Source organism: Panulirus ornatus, chromosome 10 (assembly GCF_036320965.1).
Source record: "Panulirus ornatus isolate Po-2019 chromosome 10, ASM3632096v1, whole genome shotgun sequence".
In the NCBI taxonomy this organism is placed as follows: Eukaryota; Metazoa; Arthropoda; class Malacostraca; order Decapoda; family Palinuridae; genus Panulirus; species Panulirus ornatus.
Window position 1 is genome coordinate 26,289,181 of NC_092233.1, and position 25,466 is coordinate 26,314,646.

Consider the following 25,466-nt stretch of genomic DNA (forward strand, 5'->3'; position numbering starts at 1 on the left):
GCGACTAACCACGGCATATATATAGATCAAGTCATCAGCCTGTGATTGGGCCATTTGCCTCAAGATGGACGGGTTCTTGAAGGCTCTGGATGGGCCTCTCGACCCACCGAGCCGACCTGCCTCTCGTTACCGAGCCATGGCAGGACGGCCATTTTTCTTTTTTTTTTTTTTTGTACGTAAATAATGGTCATAAAACCTGATGGGAAGATTGCTCTCTTGATTGGCCTTCAGTTGCCACATAACACACTCTCTCTCTCTCTCTCTCTCTCTCTCTCTCTCTCTCTCTCTCTCTCTCTCTCTCTCTCTCTCTCTCTCTCCTCTACCACATTTCTTGCTGTCTCATTTTCTTTCCCCTGGTCCTTCCCATCCCCAGCTTCCTTACACTCCCACAATTGCTTTTCTCCTCTGTCTCACGTCCTCTCCTTCTCAGCTTTCCCCTCCATCTCCCAAGCAGTCAACCACCAACAGAACCACTAACATACAACTCCTCTACAGTACACGACGAGGACAGTCCCATCCCAACTACTGTGAACATCACCAGTGATCATTTAACTTTATATCAACTAAAACTATTGTATGTATATGAAGACCATGTAACACCCCTACCCCTCTTTTTTAATTGGCCCCCCTGTTTATCGTACGTGTTTTCTTTGGCTATTATTAGCCTTTGGTTGCAGTTAATTAGATGAACCTTTAATTAGTATCAGTACCATTACCTGTTTACTAAACGTATAAACGCGTAGCTGTGGATAGACAGAATGTATGTTTATGATAATAATGATAATGATAACAACAATGATAGTAATAATACAAATGATAATGATAATAACAATGATAATGATAATACAAATGATAATGATAACAACAGATAATAACAAACAAAAATGATAAAACCAATATAACAAGTATGATGATGATGAAGATAACAGTAAGTACTTGGTGTATGAGTTTGAACTGAAAAAACTTGAAAGAAGTTGGGTGTTATATATACCCGACAGTTGACATGGCAGCAAATGGGACCATGAAATCGTGGATGTGTCACAGGGTGGGTAAGGGGGCGAAGGTTCTGGGAGCATTGATGTCTGGAAAGTGAAGTCGTTATCTAGGAGGGCGAAAATGGGTATGTTTGAAGATAAAGTAGTCCTAACAATGTTGTACGGATGAGAGGCATGGGCTATAGATGAGAAAGTACAGAAGAGGGTACATATGCTGGATATAAAATGTTTGAGGATGGTATGTGGTGTGAGGAGAGTTGACCTAGAAAGAAATGATAGGTTAAGAAAGAGCTGTGATAGAGAGTGTGGTGAAGAGCTGTGGTAAAGGGTGTGGTGGAGAGCTGTGATATAGAGTGTGGTGAAGAGCTGTGGTAAAGAGTTGGTGAAAGAGCTGAGGAGGATGTGCTGAAATGGTTTGGACATGTGGAGAGAATGAGTGTGGAGAGGTTGACAAAGAGGATATATGTGTCAGAAGCGGAAGGGTCAAGGAGAAGAGGGAGACGTGGTTGGTTGTGGAAGGACAGAATGGAAAAGATAGCGCTCGAGGCCTGAAGATATGGAAGGGTGAAAGGCGTGTACGGGATAGAGTAAATTGGAGCGATATGATACGCAGGGAGAGACGTGCTGTTAGTAAACTGAACCAGGGCATATGAAGGCAGCCGAAGGACACCACGGAAAGAAGTGTGTGGCCTGGTTTTGATACGCGGGCTCTGGATTCTGTGTATTACATGTAACAACTTGAAAATGGATGTGAGCGAATGAGGCCTTTTTTTTCTTATGACGCTACCTTGCTAACGCGGGAAACGGTTGACAGGTTATGAAAAAAAAGATCATTGCAGTAATTATAGTTATGATGATAATGATAATAATAATGATGATAATGATAATAATAATAATGATAATAATAATAATAATAATAATAATAATAATAATAATAATAATAATAATAATAATTATATCATAATAATAGTGATAACAATAATCATAATAATAATAAAAGAAAGAGACTGAAAGACAATAGTGCCCCCCCCCCCTCCACGAATCTCCAAGCCAAACGATGAACATCAGGTCAGAGCGACGGTCACACGGACGTGGCGACAAACGAGGTCAGGCTCATATTCTGGCCAGCACATGACGTCACGGGAATAGAAAATGGGGTCAATCTTTTTTTTTTTTCTTTGCGAAGAAAGGGGAATTGGAATCCACTGCAATAAACCGGATCAAAGGAGGACCTTGTGAAGCTGTGGGGGGGGGGGGGGGGGGTATAATGGACGCCGATGGTAGAGTATAAGGGAAGGGGAGTTTGATGGGGGGACGACAGAGATGAAATAGGTCAGGTCTCATGATGGCTGGTGGCGGCGGCGGAGTGCAGGGGTCTGAGAGAGAGAGAGAGAGAGAGAGAGAGAGAGAGAGAGAGAGAGAGAGAGAGAGAGATGTGTAGGGCATAAATGTTCATTAAGGTGGTTATGTTGCAGGTCTTGGGAGCACAGGTAGCATGCAGGCAGTTAGGTAGGGGTAGGTAAGTAGGTAGGTATGTAGGCAGGTAGGTAGGTATGTAGGTAGGTAGGCAAGCAGGTAAGTAGGAAGGTTGGTAGGCAAGTAGGTAGGTAGAAAGGTAGGTAGACGGTAGGTATGTAGGTAGGGAAGCAGCTAGGGTAGGAAGGTTGGTAGGCAAGTTGGTAGGTAGAAAGGTAGATAGACGGTAGGTATTTAGGTAGGCAAGCAGGTAAGTAGGGAGGTTGGTAGGCAAGTAGGTAGGTAGAAAGGTAGGTAGGTAGGTAGGTACGTAGGTAGGCAAGCAGCTAGGTAAGAAGGTTGGTCGGCAGGTAGGTAGGTAGACGGGTAGGTAGGTGGGTAGGCCAGCAAGTAGGTAGGAAGGTAGGTGAACAGGTAGGTAGGTAGGCGGGGAAGCAGGCAGGCTCTGCCTCCCCTGCTGCTGGGTGTGGTCAGCACACAGTAGTGCAACGTGAGACGGTCAGTCTGCAACCCTTCACACCCCTCCCTGCCTCCCTGTTACTTGGTACCGTATTACTCTGTTACGCCGCCGTCTGCGCTCTGTGTGTGTGTGTGTGTGTGTGTGTGTGTGTGTGTGTGTATACACTAACTACTTCGACTAGACTGCATGACGCTATGCGGGGGTGTGTGTGCCAGGGAGGGCCTGTGCTATGCATGGGGAACCAGGGAGGGCTATGTTATATATATATGGGCAGGCAGGGGGGTTGGCAGGGAAGGCCTATGCTTACATGAACAGATTCCAGCCAGAGAGCAGTGAGGGGCTGGTCAGCCTCCCTGGTCTCCTTCCTCAGGCCCCGAGGAGGTTTGGGGTGGTGGTGTGTGTGTGTGTGTGTGTGTGTGTGGGGGGGGGGGGGGGGTTTGAGGCTCTGCATATAAATCAGGTCAGGTGAAATGGTGGTCCCCCCCCCCCCTCCCCCTGCGGTGATCCCTGGTTTACTGGGATTTCAAGAGAGTGTTGTGTTGTTGGGTTGTTTAGGTGGAGGGTAATTAAGGGCACGACGGGGAGGAGGTCATGCGAATCCAGTTTGGTGGGAGGGAATGACGGGGGTCACGAATGAAGATGGCTTCGGGGAGGGATGGGTCACGAATATTGGAGTTGTGGACCAGATTGGTTCATGAATAATGGGGGGGGGGGGATTCTGGGAGAAACTGGGTCACGAAGAAAGAATTGGAAGACATTTTGGGACGAATAAAGGGGTTCTGGGAGAGATTGAGTCGCATAAAACGGGTCTCGAAAAAATATAGTCACAAATAAATTTTTCTTTTAGATGAAAATTGGTAACGAAAACAGAGGTTCTGGAATAAATTAGTCACGAATAAAGGGTAATCCCGAAGATAGTGGGTCAGGAATGAATGGTTTGTAAAACAAATCCACTCACAAATGAATTTGATTTGGAATAAAATGGGTCACGAACAAAGACGTTTTTGAAGAAATTGGGTCACGTATGAATTGGTTCTACCTGGAAATGAGTTATGAGTAAAGGAGTTCTGGAAGAAATGAAGTCACGAATGGGTAAGTTATGGGAGAAAGTGGGTCACTGATAAAGGATGTCGAAATATATTGGATGAATAAATGGCTTCCGTGAGAAAGAGTTGAATGTAACAGATAAATGATGTCTGAAAACTCGATCATGAATGAAGGGGATGAATGAAAGGGAATCTAGTAGAAATGGCGTCACGGATACAGAGACTCCGGAATAAACTGGACGAAATAGTTCTCGCACGAGTGGCCTCACGAATAAAGAAACCGCACGAAACGGGGGGAGTCGCGGTCGCAAATAAATTGGAAGGAGAATAAATTGCAACGTGCGTCAGGAAGACCGCAGATAAAACGAAGATCGTGAGCCAACCAGAGCCAACGACTGGTTAAGGTCACAAGTAAGGCCAAGCCATTCGGGAACAAATGAGGTCAGGCGGGACTAATTGAGGGTAAAGTTGGTCAAACTACAGACAATTAGGGAGAGTTTCAGCTAATTAGTTACGAGGAAATACGACCAGCTAAGGAGGAAACTTAGGAGGGGAGGAGAGAGAGAAGAGAGAGAGAGAGAGAGAGAGAGAGAGAGAGAGAGAGAGAGAGAGAGAGAGAGAGAGAGAGAGAGATAAAACTCTCGTATCAGTTCTCCTGTTGCTCGTATCTCACCACTGATAACACTACCGGAGGCTGTGCAAATCAGTGGCCTTTGCTTACCTATCTACTTGCCTCCCACATGCCCATTGATGTGAAGTACTTGTCCACTGATATGAAGCACCTGCCCACTGATATGAAGCACCTACCCACTGATATGAAGCATCTACCCACTGATATGAAACATCTACCCCACTGATGTGAAGCACCACTTACAATTTATCAGTGCTCAACTTTCTCCCCATCGTTCCAATACCAAGTGGTTTATACACGAGGTGCAATGAATAAAGAAAAGCAGAATAACAGAAGATGAAGAAAGGGAAGATAAAGATAGAGAAAGAATATCAAAAACAAGTTCCTTTGGTCATCGATAATGACCCAGGGATGGCCCGCTCTCCACCTCACACACCCAGGGATGGCCCGCGCTCCACCTCACACACCACACACCCAGGGAAGGCCTGTACTCCACCTCACACACCCAGGGATGGCCCGCGCTCCACCTCACACACCACACACTCAGGGAAGGCCTGCACTCCACCTCACACACCCAGGGATGGCCCGCGCTCCACCTCACACACCACACACCCAGGGAAGGCCTGTACTCCACCTCACACACCACACACCCAAGGAAGGCCTGTACTCCACCTCACACACCACACACCCAGGGATGGCCCGCGCTCCACCTCACACACCACACACCCAAGGAAGGCCTGTAATCCACCTCACACACCACACACCCAGGGAAGGCCTGTACTCCACCTCACACACCACACACCCAGGGATGGCTCGTTCTCCACCTCACACACCGCACACCCAGGGATGGCCCGCGCTCCACCTCACACACCACACACCCAAGGAAGGCCTGTACTCCACCTCACACCCCACACACCTAGGGAAGGCCTGTACTCCACCTCACACACCACACATTCCTATGAACGTCTGACTGTGGCCCAGGAACCGGGAGTTCGAGGCCCTCCCACGACCCGAGGACGCCGCCCACGGGGCTTCGACCAGCATCCGTGAGTCCTTCCAGACGAGTGTGTCGTCACTGGGCGCACATGATGTGCTGTACAGAGCAGAGGGCACGCCACAGCAGGGAGACGATGCAGCAGAGGTGGACGTCAAGAGCCATAGCAGGAGACGGTGCAGCAGAGGTGGACGTCAAGAGCCATAGCAGGAGACGGTGCAGCAGAGGTGGACGTCAAGAGCAACAACAGGGAGACGTTGCAGCAGAGGTGGACGTCAAGAGCCACAGCAGGGAGACGGTACAGCAGAGGTGGACGTCAAGAGCCACAGCAGGGAGACGGTACAGCAGAGGTGGACGTCAAGAGCCACAGCAGGGAGACGGTACAGCAGAGGTGGACGTCAAGAGCCACGTCAGGGAGACGTTGCAGCAGAAGTTGAGAGCGAGTCGTGACCCCTTACGTCAGGGACGTATTACCAGGGGAGGGAGGGAGGTCGTGGACCCTCAGCCCGAGGTTGACTGTTCGTCTCATGATGACTCTTGTGTCTGGCTGGCCCTCTTGTGAATGGTGCTCTTATTACTATGGTGACGTCAGGGGTCGTTCTATTGTCCCTGGTGATGTCATGGATTAGTTCGATGATGTCATGGATTAGTTTGATGATGTCACAAGGGTTCTCCGATTGTCTCTCTTGTGTTTTGTTTTTCTATATACTTTTTGGTTTCTCTTTCTAAAGTTGGTGACAGGAATTAAGGTCTCTTGCTCTACTTCCCCTCAGTAAGTGGCAAGAATCTATCTTGTATTTCTCTCTTTTGAGATGGTAGGAATCTCTCTCTCTCTCTCTCTCTCTCTCTCTCTCTCTCTCTCTCTCTCTCTCTCTCTCTCTCTCTCTCTCTCTCTCTCTCCAGCGTTCCCCTGACGTCTTCGCTTGTCCCTCCCTCTGCCGCTCCGGCACATATAAAATGTTCCTGTCTGTCTCCTGCGCTGGCATGAGCGACTCCCATGTCTGTCTCATGACGTCGTGAATCGTTTTCTTATCACTAGTGACGCTGCGGCCACGCTGCTGTTATCGCCGTCCGTGATCTATGGCCGCTTCCCTTATCAGCTCCACAAGTCACAAGTGTAAATTTTTTTTTTTTTTTTTTTTGGTGTACGTGATCCGACGGAGGAACATGGTGGGCTGCGGGGTTGCAGCGCGTGGGCACGGACGTCCGCCGTGGTGAGAAGGGGAGCAAGAAACGAATCAAACATCCACAGATTTATACCCTACTGCTCGTCCTGCAGGTCACAGACTACATCATAAGCTAATTATATTAAAGCTTGGCCTCCAGTACCTTCCCCCTCATACACTCGGCCTCCAGTACCTTCCCCCTCATACACTCGGCCTCCAGTACCTTCCCCCTCACACACTCGGCCTCCAGTACCTTCCCCCTCACACTCTCGGCCTCCAGTACCTTCCCCCTCACACACACGGCCTCCAGTACTTTCCCCCTCACGCACGCGGCCTCCAGTACCTTCTCCCTCACACACTCGGCCTCCAGTACTTTCCCCTCACACACTTGGCCTCCAGTACTTCCCCTCACACACTCTGCCTCCAGTACCTTCCCCTTCACACACTCGGCCTCCAGTACCTTCCCCTTCACACACTCGGCCTCCAGTACCTTCCCAATCACACAGTACCTTCCCCCTCACACTCTCGGCCTCCAGTACCTTCTCCCTCACACTCTCGGCCTCCAGCACCTTCTCTCTCATACACTTGGCCTCCAGTACCTTTCACTTCACACTCCTTCATGTTCCAGTACTTAACCACTCACAGGGTCTCAAACAAACTCTTGACTTTCTCCAGAAGACAGTAACAAGGATTTTAGATCCTCCTGCCACCCAATCACTCCCCTTTTCCTGATCGCCTCACCCTGAGGCCCCGCGCCCTCCGTTAGTGTGGCACCAGCACCAGCAGTATGGCGTGGGGGCGCGAGAGGGCGTGTAGGTGGCGTGGCAAGCGAATTTTCATATGCCTACCCTCAATATCCGGCTTGTGTGTGTGTGCGTGTGTGTGTTTCGGGAGCGAATGTTATAGCCCTTGCTGACAGCAGACGTAAGAATGATTATCCCAGCCCCGCGTGCGACCGACCCGAAGCTCTGTTATGATTAGCCTTTACGCAGAAACCAGTGGGTGACGTCACAGGGTTCTTGGTCCCTGTGAGAATGTGAGAGGGTGGGTGGGGGGGAGGGTGGGGCACCTCACCCATCGGACTATTGTCGTGTTGTGTGAGCCAAGTGTGTGGTGTGTAGGGCGTTGTTAATGACATGCTGCCCACGTCAGGTGAGGAACGCGACGAGACATTCACCGTGACCCGCTCTGAGTCAAGTGATCGGCTGGTGTTGTCAGAGCCATTTATGAATAACTCTCTCTCTCTCTCTCTCTCTCTCTCTCTCTCTCTCTCTCTCTCTCTCTCTCTCTCTCTCTCTCTCTCGATACACATTACTATCCCCCCCCCTCCTCCTCAGGCCCCACATGAACTACCACCCCTCATTCATTACCCTACACGCACCCCACTCCAACCCATCCCACCCACCCACCCACACACACACACACACACACACACACACACACACACACACACCAGCAGATCCAGTTCCCCACAACAGTGGGGTTTACCCAACCATCAGCAGTTCAGTAAAGAGCTTCCTGTCCCCTGAGGAGATCCAGCCTTGCTTACGCACTCTGTCGGAACTGTCACTGGATCAACCACTTTCGCTTTCCCTGGGACTCCCACGGAAAAAGCAGGTCCTCAGGGCACTACGGTACCGTCCATGGGAACGAGGGTACGGTCCTTGGGCACGACGGTACGGTCCTTGAGCACATCGGTACGATCCTTGGGCACGACGATACGGTCCTTGAGCACATCGGTACGGTCCTTGGGCACGAGGGTACGATCCTTGGGCACGAGGGTACGATCCTTGGGCACGACGGTACGGTCCTTGGGCACGACGGTACGATCCTTGGGCACGACGGTACGATCCTTGGGCACGACGGTACGATCCTTGGGCACGAGGGTACGATTCTTGGGCACGACGGTACGGTCCTTGGGCACTACGGTACGATCCTTGGGCACGACGGTACGATCCTTGGGCACGAGGGTACGATCCTTGGGCACGAGGGTACGATCCTTGGGCACGACGGTACGATCCTTGGGCACGACGGTACGAACCTTTGGTACGAGGGTATGATCCTATGATACAAGGGTACGACCCTTGAACACGACGGTACGACCCTTGGGTATGATGGTTGACTCTTAACCAAACTCTCACACGTCAGGTCACAGGGGGGGGGTCAGCTTGACGTGAGGTCGTACCGTCTTGTTCAAAGGTCGTCCCGAAGCGATCGATAGATAAAAAGAGACGTGGGCTTGAGATGCTGCAAAGTTGTAGAACAGTTATCTCGTAGATGACTTACCAAAAAAAAACATGGAGAAGATGAACAGTGAACACAGTGGTGGGGAAGCATAGTGGTGGGGAAGCATAGTGGTGGCGTAGCACAGTGGTGGAGTAGCACAGTGGTGGAGAAGCAAGTGGTGGGGAAGCACAGTGGGGGAGAAGCTCAGTGGTGGAGAAGCACAGTGGTGGGGAAGCATAGTGGTGGCGTAGCACAGTGGTGGAGTAGCACAGTGGTGGAGAAGCAAGTGGTGGGGAAGCACAGTGGGGGAGAAGCTCAGTGGTGGAGAAGCACAGTGGTGGGGAAGCATAGTGGTGGCGTAGCACAGTGGTGGAGTAGCACAGTGGTGGAGAAGCAAGTGGTGGGGAAGCACAGTGGGGGAGAAGCTCAGTGGTGGAGAAGCACAGTGGTGGGGAAGCACAGTGGTGGGGAAGCACAGTGTTGGGGAAGCACAGTGTTGGGGAAGCACAGTGGTGGAGTAGCACAGTGTTGGGGAAGCACAGTGGTAGAGAAGCACAGTGGTGGAGAAGCACAGTGGTGGGGAAGCACAGTGGTAGAGAAGCACAGTGTTGGGGAAGCACAGTGGTAGAGAAGCTCAGTGGTAGAGAAGCACAGTGGTAGAGAAGCACAGTGGTGGGGAAGCACAGTGGTGGGGAAGCACAGTGGTAGAGAAGCACAGTGGTGGGGAAGCACAGTGGTAGAGAAGCACAGTGGTGGGGAAGCACAGTGGTAGAGAAGCACAGTGGTGGGGAAGCACAGTGGTGGGGAAGCACAGTGGTAGAGAAGCACAGTGGTGGGGAAGCACAGTGGTAGAGAAGCACAGTGGTGGGGAAGCACAGTGGTAGAGAAGCACAGTGGTGGGGAAGCACAGTGGTGGGGAAGCACAGTGGTAGAGAAGCACAGTGTTGGGGAAGCACAGTGGTAGAGAAGCACAGTGGTGGGGAAGCACAGTGGTAGAGAAGCACAGTGGTGGGGAAGCACAGTGGTGGGGAAGCACAGTGGTAGAGAAGCACAGTGGTGGGGAAGCACAGTGGTAGAGAAGCACAGTGTTGGGGAAGCACAGTGGTAGAGAAGCTCAGTGGTAGAGAAGCACAGTGGTAGAGAAGCACAGTGGTGGGGAAGCACAGTGGTGGGGAAGCACAGTGGTAGAGAAGCACAGTGGTGGGGAAGCACAGTGGTGGGGAAGCACAGTGGTAGAGAAGCACAGTGGTGGGGAAGCACAGTGGTAGAGAAGCACAGTGGTGGGGAAGCACAGTGGTAGAGAAGCACAGTGGTGGGGAAGCACAGTGGTGGGGAAGCACAGTGGTAGAGAAGCACAGTGGTGGGGAAGCACAGTGGTAGAGAAGCACAGTGGTGGGGAAGCACAGTGGTAGAGAAGCTCAGTGGTAGAGAAGCACAGTGGTGGGGAAGCACAGTGTGGTGGGGAAACGCAGTGATGGGGAAGCAACCCGATAAACTGACCCTTTGGGGCGAGAACAGAATAAGAACTGGATGTGGTGATAGGTTATGAGGCTGGAGCGACGGTGTACAGGTATGACGTCATCCGTACGTTCACCCAGCCCTGTGCTTGTCTAGGCCTCCTTCAGGAAGTGAGTGGGGCTCTCGACTGTGCTGCGTCAGGCTGACGACTGTTGACATTACCTGGGTGTATTACACAGGTCTCTCCTGATGGAGGAGGTGTGGGTACCAGGTCTCTCCTGATGGAGGAGGTGTGGGTTCCAGGTCTCTCCTGATGGAGGAGGTGTGGGTACCAGGTCTCTCCTGATGGAGGAGGTGTGGGTACCAGGTCTCTCCTGATGGAGGAGGTCTGGCTACCAGGTCTCTCCTGATGGAGGAGGTGTGGGTACCAGGTCTCTCCTGATGGAGGAGGTGTGGGTTCCAGGTCTCTCCTGATGGAGGAGGTGTGGGTACCAGGTCTCTCCTGATGGAGGAGGTGTGGGTACCAGGTCTCTCCTGATGGAGGAGGTGTAGGTTCCAAGTTCCAAGTCTCTCCTGATGGAGGAGATGTGGGTTCCAAGTCTCTCCTGATTAAGGTGTGGGTTCCAGGTCTCTCCTGATGGAGGAGGTGTGGGTTCCAGGTCTCTCCTGATGGAGGAGCTGTGAGTACCAGGTCTCTCCTGATGGAGGAGGTGTGGGTACCAGGTCTCTCCTGATGGAGGAGGTGCGGGTACCAGGTCTCTCCTGATGGAGGAGGTGTGGGTACCAGGTCTCTCCTGATGGAGGAGGTGTGGGTACCAGGTCTCTCCTGATGGAGGAGGTGCGGGTACCAGGTCTCTCCTGATGGAGAAGACATGGATGCCAGTGAACGTCATGACCAGTAATATAACGTATCCTAAGATATATCCATCTTACCTTACGTGTACCTTACGATGCTTTCTATCCTCACAACTCGGTTAGAGACCCTCTTGTCACAGCATCACCTATCCTACGAGGTCCTTCTGCAGTACTAAAATGTATCCTATGACGTCCTTCTATTGCAACATACTGTATCTGATGACTTCATCCTAGGAGGGCATACAGTATGCAGTGACGTCCACTTGTTATTGTATATTGTATCCTGTAACTTCGTCCTTCCCTGCTGCTATTACCCTCGACTATTTTCCCTGTGAATCCTGAAGAAGGAGTCTTCCTATAGGTTGGTGCCCACGTCCTCCTCCTCCTCCTCCTCCCATGATGAAGGAGGATTCGAATGTGGTCTGATTCTTCCCCTGCAGGATGATACACACGTGGTCCCCCATCTCCCCTGTAGGGTGGTAAACAGGTGGTCCACCACCTCCCCTATTGGATGGTTTAGTCTGGTTCTCTTTCCTGTAGGATGGTACACACGTGGTCCTCCTCCTCCCCGGCAAGATAGCACACACACACACACACACACACACACACACACACACACACACACACACACACGTGGTCTGGGTCTCCCTGTGTTCTGCCTCAGCTGTGGGCTGGATTACCTCAGTGTTTTCACTGGCTTGTGGCGGTTTCCTAAAAGTCTGATGAGGCTGACTTGACCCCTCATGTACGCAGGATAAACCAGAGTCTAAAGACTCTCTGTTGCATCCAGGGTCCCAGTGTTTTCAGAGACAGAGACATTCACGTAGAAATTCGTGAGAGAAAATGTCCTCCTACCCTCCGATCAAGCTTTACATAAGCTGCAGTAAATGCAGCAACAATGCACAGTGGATGACAAGCGTCTAACAGGCAATGTTTACCCTTCTGGCTAAGCATTCACATACTTGTGGCGAAACTCAAGGTCATGCCAAGGGGGCGGCCGCTCCTCCCCCCACCCCCCCCACACACACACACACACACCGTCTCCACTAAGCATTCACATACACCAGTAATTCCCTCACTAATTTAGTACACGAGTACAGTGCCCTTGTCTTTGTTCTCCTGTGACGGAACGGTGGAGGGGGTCATGTAGCGGGCCTGATGTGTGCATGATCTGCGAGCTACAGATATATTGGTTGTATACTATTTGGGTCATACATGTGTGTAAACGAAGGGTTGGGGGAATACGTTAGATGTTAAGATTGTGTTTATTTATCTGTTTACTGGGACTCATCTGTCAGTTACTTTGTTTGGGTAGGGAGAGAGAGAGAGAGAGAGAGAGAGAGAGAGAGAGAGAGAGAGAGAGAGAGAGAGAGAGAGAGAGAGAGAGAGAAGAGCACATCTCCACACCTCTCCCTTCCCTCCCACCTGACCAGGATGAACCGCCCCACCAACCAGACCTGCACAGACCCCCACCCTCCCCCTACCCCGGTCGGTAAGACCGTCTGACACCACCTGTCGTGCTCTTTTAATACCGTGTGGCAGGTGGCTGTGCCCTGGCCGAGTTCCCTGTACACAGCGAGGTGGGCGCAGTGGGTGAGGGCATCCAGGCACGTCTGTGAGGGGATGGCGAGGACAAGACTACCTCCAGGGCAACAGGTCGACCTGCATGAGACCTCAGGTCGATGGAAGGAAGGTCTACCAGTCTCTCTCTCTCTCTCTCTCTCTCTCTCTCTCTCTCTCTCTCTCTCTCTCTCTCTGACAGATATAGATCACACACACACACACACACACACACACACACACACACACACACACACACACACACACACACACGTCCCCCGACCTCTCAGTGCCCAAAACACTGAGTCCGGTGATAAATATAGCCAACTGTACAATACCGATAAATAACACCAACACATTCACCGAGGAAATGGCGTAATAACCATTGCACGCGTCGTGTGATTTACCACAACAGGGTAATCAGTTGTCAGAAACCCCCTCTCCAAACTGAAGGAAAAAAACCATTGCTAAAGAAATGATAAAGGAATTTTGACTCATTCAAACACACACACACACACACACACACACACACACACACACACACACACACACACACACACACACACACACAGCGGCGCAGAAGCACTCAACACACTGGTCCTTCCAGTTCTTTCAAACCATCATCACCTGCCCCTCATCCTTCAGTTTGGGGAGAAGAGCTACAGCAATAACCTCGCCACAGACACCTCCTGTCATTAAGAGATCCCTCATCCCCGTGTTGCAGTTCGGCTTCACAATCACATCGAAGCCATGCGAGTTCATACAAGCCGCTAAAAGAACAACAGCCCTGTTCTATCCACTGTAACTGCCTTTAAATAACCTCGAATATCTATTTAAAGAGCGCTAGTTTGACATCCTCCCCTCCTGTCGTAACACACAGGATTTTTAACGTGTGTGTTTTCTTTGTATGTTTTTTGTTCTTGGCAGACGTTTCATTCAACAAACCGTAAATAAATGAAAATGATAATAATGATAACAGTTATTATTATTACTGTTATTATTAATATAATAATAATTATTATTACTATTGATATTATTATTCATTACTACTACTGTTGATACAAACACATGAACACAAACATATACACACACGGACACAGGGAAACACGAGTGTGAAATTCCTTCCTCGTAAAACACAAGTAATAAGCACACAAACACATTAGCATACACGGCCACACACACGTACACAAACATACACCGGTATATACATTTCCATAATCATAGAAGGCCCCTTGTAAGGGGCTCCTGCAGCTACTGAGGCTATATTTCGCTTAGGAGAAGGGAAAGGACGCTCTCCTTTGGAGCCAGGAGTTCCTTGAGTATCCTGGGATCACAATAGTTCACTGACAATCACACAGGCTTACCATAAGGCGTTACCGGACTCTGCCTGCTTGTAGTCACACCGCGGGTGAAAGGTCACCTTCGGCTGGCTTACGTTATCGTCAGTGGATGAGAGGAAGTGCACAGTCTCGTCTTTGGAACTTCTTGCTTCAAATTGAGTCCATCACTTCCCTGTTCCTGGTTGGGGCGCAGCTTCGAAGATGCAGGAACCCCATGAAAGAGGTTTAGGGTTTGTAGGATTTATTAATACACACACACACACACACACACACACACACACACACACACACACACACACACACACACACACACAAACTATTCGCCATTTCCCGCGTTAGCGAGTTTGCGTTAAGAACAGAGGACTGGGCCTTTGAGGGAATATCCTCACCTGGCCCCCTTCTCTGTTCCTTCTTTTGAAAAAAAAAATTATATATATATATATATATATATATATATATATATATATATATATATATATATATATATATATATATCAACACACATGAAGGACTACATCACTGTCTCTCTCAAAACAGTGTATCTTCCTCCCCAGAGGAATCCGGCGTTACCCTCTTCAACTCCTGGGAGACGTGAACCCAGCCTAAGTTCTCCCATAACCCTGATGAATGGCCAACCAATTCCAGTGAACAAAATTCCAACCAAATACGACAGACACATGGTGTTCACTCCCCCATACCACAAACATCAGCCTGCAAACAAACCGAACATTCCCTGGACACGCCAGCTCCAACTTCTCATAACAGAGAGAATCACCTCAGTATCTGTACCGAGCAGTTCATCCGCTCCACCCTAATCCTACGCGGTTACTCACCCTCTGAACCACAGACGAAGCAAGACGACAAACGACACTAAACAAAAACAGTCACTGGTTACTTAGTGACCTCAAACATGTAACACCTGCACTACAAAAGTAATTTCATTGCAGAGCTCGGCTCCTTGCAACACCGCCTGACCCTCTCCTTCCCACCCATATCATCACTTGATCAACCTACTAATAAAATCCTCACCCCTGCCTCACACTTGGGCAATGTATACCTGCAGATGCCTCCCACCCGAACACACGCAACTCTGACAAATCAGTCACACTATAATGACTCGACTGACGTTAAACCACGTCCCCTCTAACTAATCTTAAACTCCACTCCACCAGACGTGCATCCATCTAAAACTACATTTTCCAGACGTGCGCGAGTTACACTTTCTCCTCCCTTCAGTACTACGAACATCGACTCAGCACATCACAGGACCATTCAGGCACAAAATGCAGTCTCCACAGTGAGGACACTGAGTAGCTGCTCATTAACTCTTCTGTGCTTATCCTACAAAGACACAATCACCACACCACTTCATCTGTGGTCCCACCCAATGGACGTGGCTAGTTTCCTTAGAGCTGCGGGAGCTGAAATAGAAGGGGATCCTTGGAGAGGAAGGTATAATTAATAGGAATAATTGGTATAATTAAGTACTTAACTCCAACACCCCTTTTATACGGTTCCTCTAACTGCTAGGCTTCTCTCCAATCAGCAGCAGGGAAGTGGTGATTCCTTAGGAGTAAGTTGGTCCTCCACTAGACCACACTCCTTTTCGTCCACTGACGAAGATTCAACCTCGTCGCAGGTGACTTTCTACTCGCAGTACAACCCCCTGAAGGAGGAGTCTAGTAACATTACATATATATATATATATATATATATATATATATATATATATATATATATATAAAATGTACAGTGACACAAACCCTTAAATCCAATAATAGAACGCCGTAAAGGAACAAGAGACAGACAAACATTCATTTCCTGACACAATATTGTGATACGGAAATGGCTTCAAAATATCTTGTACATACTGTCAAATATATGTCATCTTTTTTTTCTTTTGAGTTTCTGGGACCAGTGGGGGAAGTGGCATGAAGGAGCGACATTGGACATTGCGTCATGAGCAGATTACAAGTTTGCCAGACAAGCCGAACGAGTGTGTAAATGTGTGGTGGCTGTGTTGGAACCGCTGCCACTTCAAGTCAACCTGATTTTTAAATACTCGTATCTTTAGCCCGCCATTCCGTCAACACCATCAGATGTAACCCAAGATTATCCTCTGATATCTTAAAGGAATCATTGTGGGTTATGACACCGTTGTGTATGACGAGAAAAGACATAAATGAGACGGTAAAAAAATATCGTGTGTCTTTGTGGTGAAGTGGAAGCCTAGTTACTGCTGGCCAGGCAGAGGGAAGCAGGTCTTGTGCTGGCCGGCCGCTAGTGTCCGGCCAGGGTGAGCCACCACCACCACCACGGCCGACTTGCGCATACCGTGAAAATAATGACGAAAACGTCTGTCAGGTTCGACGGCGGGGCACGAGGGGTTCAGACGAGCTGCCGTTGGCCGTGCCATAATATGGACGACGGGCGCTGGGAGTCCCCAGGATCGATGCAGGTTGTCAGGCTTGTGTGAGGGGGGGGGGGTTCATAGTTAGGTGGTTAACGACTGGACCATAGGCATGTCGACTGTTAGGGTCGTTAAAGCGAACAACATCACTCTGTTACGACTAGTTAAGGGGGGGGGGGGGATATACAACACATTCTTCAGGTTATAAAGAAAATGATTAAACTTTAGGTTTGTGAGATGATTGTAAGGACAAGTTCTGAATGCACATATATGACCGTTGGAGTTTGCACAGTCATACCTGGCACAATTAGATGCTCGGTCAATTCAAGATAGAAAATGAAATGTATAGAGAACTATCGATCAGTACAGCCATAACACTGGGCGCTCATGCGCGACTCATCCATTGTGAGGAAAACATTGTAACGAAGCAGAGGTTATGGTAATGCCCTGTACGCACGCACTCACGGGCCGCCCAGGATCAAGCTGACAGGTTCGAATTCTGGTTGCGGCAGTTGGATCACAGTCAATCCTGCTGTTCATTCTTAGGCACGGATATATATATATATATATATATATATATATATATATATATATATATATATATATATATATATATATGGAGACCGCTGGCGATAGTGGTGTTACGTTCCGTTTTCTTTGTTTACTGTGACAGAATATTTGCTGAGACCTCCAGATGGTAGACTCACCCCCCAAACCTCTCCCTCCCAAGGGGAACTCCTCTTCTTCCTCTCTTACCGCGTATGTGTTACTGAGCGTCAGTCAGGAGGCCCCTGGGCCCGCGCTGTGACGCTAGGGCCGCAGGTGTAACGCTAGGGCCGCAGAAGGTGTAACGCTAGGGCCGCAGGTGTAACGCTAGGGCCGCAGAAGGTGTGACGCTAGGGCCGCAGAAGGTAAGATGGACGGGAAGAGAGGCGTTGTTAAGGACCTCCTGTGACGCTGTTGCTGGGGCGCTAACTCGTATATGTTTCCCGTACAGCAATGTTGATAATGTACACGGACGTATGAAACAACAACAACAACAACAACAACACTTGGATATAAACTGATCATCTGACCAAAGTCATGTTTATAAAACAATCAGTGTGAGAAAAAGAAGAGAGAAAAGATATGATCAATTTTCAGAAGAAACATAGGTAACCTTAACTCTTAGGATATAATATGAATGTCACAATGTCTATCTATGTAATCATCTATCTATCTATCTATCTATCTATCTATCTATATATATATATATATATATATATATATATATATATATATATATATATATATATATATATATCCTTGCTGATGTACACGGTAAGGGTCGGGAAGGTTACGCTGTTTTAAAATTCAAGATAAACTTTGACTGGCCACCTGGACTACGCCTGTGTCTCCCTGGTGAGCGATAGGCCACTCGTGTCGGTGCCTTGCTGACTACTGGAGGTGAAGATCTCGCATGGCCTGACGTGCTGTTGAAAGGCCTTAACGGTGACACGAGCGGCACTGGGGCACAAACTAGTGCGCCTTACAGAATCGTCGAACAGTTTCGTTACTCATAAACATAAGTCAGATTCAGCCAAGGTAAACGGAAAAAAAAAAGTTACGTTACATAATACAGGAAGTTGCAGAGTCGTCGGTACAGTTTTGATTATGAATTCGTCCTGGTTTTTGTGGTGTCGTCTTCCCCGAGAGAAAGAGAGGCGCACAGGACCGCGTGAAGATGCGGGGATAATGTTCGTAACACTGGCCGTGAGGGTGAGACAAGGGCACGGCAGATATACACACAAAGGTTAAGTGTAAGGCTGGACGGATGGGGTTGACGTCGAGGGAAAAAAAAATGTCCAGATTTAAAGAATTAGAAAATAATGATTGACTTGTCTTCCTGTGACTGATGTATACTCTCGATGCTTTTAAAATCAGTCCGTGTCAATGATACTGAGGAAAAGGTAAAACTGTTTTAGGCTTGTACGTAAGTTCGAGTAATGACTGGAGGCAAGATTCAAAAGACGTTTACATCGCGGTTTCTCTCTGACTCACGGAGGCAAAAGCAAACTTACTCTGGCAGCACACAGCAAGGCAGAAGCGTCCCCATGCTGCCTGCACGTAAGGGTTGGTTAGTGTCATCCCCAAGGGATCAATAACGGCGAGATTTGAAATAAAATGTGCATAGGTGGCGGGAGGCGGGAGGGGCGGCGCTGGGCCGTGAGGTTGGTTCCGGCCGGCGACCTAGCCTGTACACACCACTGCCGGAGTGGCACAGTATACCTGGAGTATACCACACAATCTGATGGCAAGTTATTAATAATGGAAAGTTGGCTGGCTGAAGACTACTTCATTTCTGAGATTATTGTACAACTTACTTGTATTACTCTGTATGTCTCTCTCGTAACTGTTATTCGTCTGAAATTTTAAAATCAGGGCTAGTCTTATGAAGGTATGGGTGCCTGCTTATAAAGTATAGTGTGCAGTTACTTTTAATATCAGAAAGATTCTCTCAGTTACATTCTTACTCTCACTTCAACAATTATCAAATCAGATTAATAAAAAAGAATATTGAAGACTTCCATGATAAGTTCGTCACCCGATAACCTGTCTTGTTATCTTGTCATGTGGCTCCCTCGTGGTGAGGTGGGGAGGAAGGAGAGGTAGGGAAGCCACGGACCCTAGCACTGTCCTGCAGAAGGCGCAGCACCTGGTCCGTCCAACTCTGGGTCTGCCCACCCCGTGTTCTGCTACCTGGCATCTAATGGTTGCCCAATTTGTGGGGCGAAAATTCATAGAAGAAACTGAAATGGCTCCGTGTGTGCCTGGAAGATGGAGGAGCTTGAAGGCAACCTATCCAGTGGTTGAGTGTGAACATAAAGGTAAGCAGGAGCGGTATACGAGACATATGCACTCGGTGTATACACTGAGCTGAGGATTCTCTGACGACTTACCGATCTGGCGGCGATGGCGGTATGGGTGAGAACGAGGTCTTCCCCCTCCCAGCCACATGACCATCAGTCCTCTCCCTCCCAGCCACACGACCACCAGTCTTCCCCCTCCCAGCCACATGACCATCAGTCCTCTCCCTCCCAGCCACACGACCACCAGTCTTCCCCCTCCCAGCCACATGACCATCAGTCCTCTCCCTCCCAGCCACACGACCACCAGTCTTCCCCCTCCCAGCCACATGACCATCAGTCCTCTCCCTCCCAGCCACACGACCACCAGTCTTCCCCCTCCCAGCCACATGACCATCAGTCCTCTCCCTCCCAGCCACACGACCACCAGTCTTCCCCCTCCCAGCCACATGACCATCAGTCCTCTCCCTCCCAGCCACACGACCACCAGTCTTCCCCCTCCCAGCCACATGACCATCAGTCCTCTCCCTCCCAGCCACACGACCACCAGTCTTCCCCCTCCCAGCCACATGACCATCAGTCCTCTCCCTCCCAGCCACACGACCACCAGTCTTCCCCCTCCCAGCCACATGACCATCAGTCCTCTCCCTCCCAGCCACACGACCACCAGTCTTCCCCCTCCCAGCCACATGACCATCAGTCCTCTCCCTCCCAGCCACACGACCACCAGTCTTCCCCCTCCCAGCCACATGACCATCAGTCCTCTCCCTCCCAGCCACACGACCACCAGTCTTCCCCCTCCCAGCCACATGACCATCAGTCCTCTCCCTCCCAGCCACACGACCACCAGTCTTCCCCCTCCCAGCCACATGACCATCAGTCCTCTCCCTCCCAGCCACACGACCACCAGTCTTCCCCCTCCCAGCCACATGACCATCAGTCCTCTCCCTCCCAGCCACACGACCACCAGTCTTCCCCCTCCCAGCCACATGACCATCAGTCCTCTCCCTCCCAGCCACACGACCACCAGTCTTCCCCCTCCCAGCCACATGACCATCAGTCCTCTCCCTCCCAGCCACACGACCACCAGTCTTCCCCCTCCCAGCCACATGACCATCAGTCCTCTCCCTCCCAGCCACACGACCACCAGTCTTCCCCCTCCCAGCCACATGACCATCAGTCCTCTCCCTCCCAGCCACACGACCACCAGTCTTCCCCCTCCCAGCCACATGACCATCAGTCCTCTCCCTCCCAGCCACACGACCACCAGTCTTCCCCCTCCCAGCCACATGACCATCAGTCCTCTCCCTCCCAGCCACACGACCACCAGTCTTCCCCCTCCCAGCCACATGACCATCAGTCCTCTCCCTCCCAGCCACACGACCACCAGTCTTCCCCCTCCCAGCCACATGACCATCAGTCCTCTCCCTCCCAGCCACACGACCACCAGTCTTCCCCCTCCCAGCCACATGACCATCAGTCCTCTCCCTCCCAGCCACACGACCACCAGTCTTCCCCCTCCCAGCCACATGACCATCAGTCCTCTCCCTCCCAGCCACACGACCACCAGTCTTCCCCCTCCCAGCCACATGACCATCAGTCCTCTCCCTCCCAGCCACACGACCACCAGTCTTCCCCCTCCCAGCCACATGACCATCAGTCCTCTCCCTCCCAGCCACACGACCACCAGTCTTCCCCCTCCCAGCCACATGACCATCAGTCCTCTCCCTCCCAGCCACACGACCACCAGTCTTCCCCCTCCCAGCCACATGACCATCAGTCCTCTCCCTCCCAGCCACACGACCACCAGTCTTCCCCCTCCCAGCCACATGACCATCAGTCCTCTCCCTCCCAGCCACACGACCACCAGTCTTCCCCCTCCCAGCCACATGACCATCAGTCCTCTCCCTCCCAGCCACACGACCACCAGTCTTCCCCCTCCCAGCCACATGACCATCAGTCCTCTCCCTCCCAGCCACACGACCACCAGTCTTCCCCCTCCCAGCCACATGACCATCAGTCCTCTCCCTCCCAGCCACACGACCACCAGTCTTCCCCCTCCCAGCCACATGACCATCAGTCCTCTCCCTCCCAGCCACACGACCACCAGTCTTCCCCCTCCCAGCCACATGACCATCAGTCCTCTCCCTCCCAGCCACACGACCACCAGTCTTCCCCCTCCCAGCCACATGACCATCAGTCCTCTCCCTCCCAGCCACACGACCACCAGTCTTCCCCCTCCCAGCCACATGACCATCAGTCCTCTCCCTCCCAGCCACACGACCACCAGTCTTCCCCCTCCCAGCCACATGACCATCAGTCCTCTCCCTCCCAGCCACACGACCACCAGTCTTCCCCCTCCCAGCCACATGACCATCAGTCCTCTCCCTCCCAGCCACACGACCACCAGTCTTCCCCCTCCCAGCCACATGACCATCAGTCCTCTCCCTCCCAGCCACACGACCACCAGTCTTCCCCCTCCCAGCCACATGACCATCAGTCCTCTCCCTCCCAGCCACACGACCACCAGTCTTCCCCCTCCCAGCCACATGACCATCAGTCCTCTCCCTCCCAGCCACACGACCACCAGTCTTCCCCCTCCCAGCCACATGACCATCAGTCCTCTCCCTCCCAGCCACACGACCACCAGTCTTCCCCCTCCCAGCCACATGACCATCAGTCCTCTCCCTCCCAGCCACACGACCACCAGTCTTCCCCCTCCCAGCCACATGACCATCAGTCCTCTCCCTCCCAGCCACACGACCACCAGTCTTCCCCCTCCCAGCCACATGACCATCAGTCCTCTCCCTCCCAGCCACACGACCACCAGTCTTCCCCCTCCCAGCCACATGACCATCAGTCCTCTCCCTCCCAGCCACACGACCACCAGTCTTCCCCCTCCCAGCCACATGACCATCAGTCCTCTCCCTCCCAGCCACACGACCACCAGTCTTCCCCCTCCCAGCCACATGACCATCAGTCCTCTCCCTCCCAGCCACACGACCACCAGTCTTCCCCCTCCCAGCCACATGACCATCAGTCCTCTCCCTCCCAGCCACACGACCACCAGTCTTCCCCCTCCCAGCCACATGACCATCAGTCCTCTCCCTCCCAGCCACACGACCACCAGTCTTCCCCCTCCCAGCCACATGACCATCAGTCCTCTCCCTCCCAGCCACACGACCACCAGTCTTCCCCCTCCCAGCCACATGACCATCAGTCCTCTCCCTCCCAGCCACACGACCACCAGTCTTCCCCCTCCCAGCCACATGACCATCAGTCCTCTCCCTCCCAGCCACACGACCACCAGTCCTTCTCTCTCCAACCCACGACCGGCATGACCCTCACCCTGTCCCCCCCAGCAACCTTCACCCCGCCCAGCCCATGCTTCCCGACTACCAACCTGCCTGTCTATTGCTTCCGCCCGTCCCTCTACTCCACCTGCCCATCTCCAGCAAGCGCCTCTTCCCCGCACCCGTCCATTCCCTGCGCCCGTCGATTCCCCTACACCTACCCATCTCCTGCACCCGTCTCTAAGTCTTTCCCCATAATACTTATTTCTAAGCAACAACACTGCTTCCCTCATTTAGAAATCAGCTTGATGAGGAAAGATTCGGACACCCAAGATTCTCCCTAAAAATAACGCAGACTCTGAGGGGATCTAATGGTAGATTTCATGATGGCCATTGTGACGAGGGAAAAGGTGAAAATTCTCTGCACATAAGATACAGAGATTCATACGACAAGGAATAACGAGGAATCTATAAGCAGGAGATGTATTAGCAACGTGGGCATACGTTTCTGGGCCTGTAGAACATTGGGACAAAACGTTTCCACGATAAATACGAAGATTATCAGTACCTTTCGGGTCAAGAGTAGACAAAGACTTCAGTGATACACCTGTCACCAGGGAAACCCGTCTCCAGACAAAGATAAAAGATAGCTGCTCCGTAGCCACTCAACATCTTCTTCTTCTTCCTTTAAGAGGTCCACCCTGGAGAAACCCATCACAGTTACACTAGGGGACTTCTCTCGTTCACGCTTTCTTACAAAAGTTCCTTGGCAGTATGTTATAGTTTCCATAGTATATGTTGTTACTTCTCAACTTTATTTATTTTCCCCCTACCATCTGTTGTGCCGGAGGGAGTGGTGGTCGGTGAGTAGCCGTCTAATTCACTGTCCTGTATCTACTGCAGATGAGATTAGGACTGCAGATAATTTCGTTATCGACCATCAGGTTTCCTGGTATCTGGCCTGCCCTTCCCCTCACCCCGCCTATCCCCTACACGCTTCCCGACCATCACTCGGCCATTGCCTTTCACCTACCCCCCCCCCCCCCCACACCCCACCCACCCCCGTACCCACCACAGCCATCGCCCCACCTCTCCCCTACATCCGCCCCGACACTCATCAAGCCCCTCCCCTGCACCCGCCACAACCATTATCACGCCCCTCCCCTGCACCGGCCACTCCTCCCCTGCACCGGCCACTCCTCCCCTGCACCACCTAGCCTCAGTATGAGCGCAACCTTGCCTACATTTTCTTTGAGAACATAGTTTGGGAAATGGAGTTCCATAGCCTTACTAGAGATCACTGGTACATAAGGTTCTATTGCAATCAACTGTGGAGTAAAACATGGGTACCGTACGCTTCATATGGAGAAGGAGGGTTCGGGAAAAAGTTCTTAAAAGCATCGCTCTTCTTGATTCATGTAAATGCCATGCAAGAAGGACAGGAATCATAATTATATTGGCGGATGATACCAAGGGCGTGAGGAAGGTAGAGAGCTGGTAATGATTACATGAAGCTACAAGAGGACACAGACAGACTCAAACACCGGCCCGATACATGGTTCATGAAATTCAACCCGAGTAAATGTAAAGCACTGAGGATGGAGCACAGTGGAAGGAGGACTTGTCATCAGTATTATCAAACTAGAAATAAACTGTAGTAATCTGTGAGTGAGAAGAACTTGGACAATAGGAAAATATCTTTGTATCCAGTGTGTGGCCAGAGCTTCACCTCAGGGAGAGACTATTTGCTGGAAGTTATTAAGTTACCTTTTGAGTACATAGATTAGGAAACGTTCGACAAACTAGCTGGGGCAGATATAGAGTTTGCCTCTCAGGTTTGGTCATCGCACTTCAAGAAGCACAGGGAGCTGATAGAGGAGGTCCAGAGGAAGGCAACAAAGATGGTACCAGAATTAAGACAGCTGAGTGAGAGGGAAAGGCTAAAGACATTAAATTTGCCTATTCTGGAGGAGAGAAAAGTGAGGGGTGACCCAATCACAACGTTTTAAGTTTTTATATTAAACTGATGACGTAGATAATGAACAGGTCTTTGAGAGATATGAAAATATAACAACCAGAGGACATGACAGCCAGAGAACATGACAATCAGAGGATATGACAACCAGAGTATATAACATAAACTTTAACGAGGAATCAATGAAGAGGAAAATATGCGAAGGAATACCATTATAGTGTAAGTGAGATGATAGAATGTGATTAGATGAATGAAGACGTGGGTGGATGCAGACAGCTCAGATAATTTAAAAAGTCGTATGATGGTGGATATGTTCAAGAGTGTGAAACTCCATCCCCATACAGTACAACAAAGATAAAACACACACACACACACACACACACACACACACACACACACACACACACACACACACACACACAGCAAGCGGAGAGAGGAACAAAGGAAAATGTGGGAGGAGGTGAGCAGGTGTGTCAGCAGTGGTGATGCCAGCGATCAATGGGGTATTAGTGGTGGGTAATTTGGATGCGAGAGTGCGTCATGTGGCAGGTGAGGGTATAATCTGCGGCCGTGGAGCACCAGATGTGAATGAAAATGGTGAGCAGCTTGTGAAAGCGTGTATTGAAAATGAATTTTGGTGATTCAGAACACTTGAAAGAAAAGGGACGTACACAAATATACGTTGCTGGGTGTCGGTGGGAGTCAACAGGCATTACAGGATTATCTATTACTAGA

The 25,466-nt window shown here is 50.6% G+C and overlaps 1 protein-coding gene across 1 annotated transcript in view; it reads right to left on the reverse strand.

Annotated features, from left to right (window-relative positions):
* LOC139750831 (C-Maf-inducing protein-like) overlaps positions 1-19,604 on the reverse strand; it is a 342,875-nt gene extending 323,271 nt beyond the window's left edge. Inside the window, exon 1 of the mRNA XM_071665605.1 lies at positions 19,557-19,604. The gene's annotated coding sequence lies outside the window, so the exon portion shown is untranslated. The remainder of the gene's footprint in view (positions 1-19,556) is intronic.
* Between the last annotated feature and the right edge of the window lie 5,862 nt (positions 19,605-25,466).